The sequence below is a fragment of the Penaeus monodon genome, chromosome 28, assembly GCF_015228065.2.
Source record: "Penaeus monodon isolate SGIC_2016 chromosome 28, NSTDA_Pmon_1, whole genome shotgun sequence".
NCBI classification, from domain to species: Eukaryota; Metazoa; Arthropoda; class Malacostraca; order Decapoda; family Penaeidae; genus Penaeus; species Penaeus monodon.
This window is the reverse complement of record NC_051413.1, coordinates 24180523-24181206: the sequence shown is the minus strand read 5'-3', so window position 1 is coordinate 24181206 and position 684 is coordinate 24180523.

The window sequence follows — 684 nt, the reverse complement described above, 5'->3', positions numbered from 1 at the left end:
GGAAAAATGCTTTAATGAAACGCCATTTAAATTTAATTTCTCTTCCCGCTTTCCACTTCTGGTACTTAAATTCAGAGTGTATGAATTTTGTCTTGTCTGGGTGTAAGTTGCACTAGATATGATGTTTTGGGAGCCTTGTAAAAAAAAAAAAAATATATGTCATTTACATTCTTGGTTTGAAGTAATTATATTTTCTTTATCCCATTTTGTGACAAAATCTGTAATTTTTACACGAATATATTACGTGTCGAAAGTGCAGTAATAAAACAATATTACATTACGACAAATATCTAATTCGTTGCACTTGATATGACGTTTTGTCATTATGTTTGTCATTTACATCCTTGGTTTGAAGTAATTTATTTTCTTTACCCCATTTTGTGAGAGAAAATCTGTAATTCGCGTAAAATAATATTGCGTGTCGAAAGCGCAGAAGCAGAAATGAAATCACCTAACGACAGCTATCTAATTCGTCTATTACACAAGAGTCATTTTTTAACCACACAAGACCTTTTTATCTGGAAGTTTGCTGCTAAATAGGACGTATTTTTTTGCATTTGATACTTTTTTTCTGGGAAATTCCATGCTATACAAGTTTTTTTCATATTTAAGCAAAAAAATTGTTTTTTCGGCACGCAAGAGAATCTCGACAAGATAAGTTAGAGAGAAGAAAGTTTAGATTTT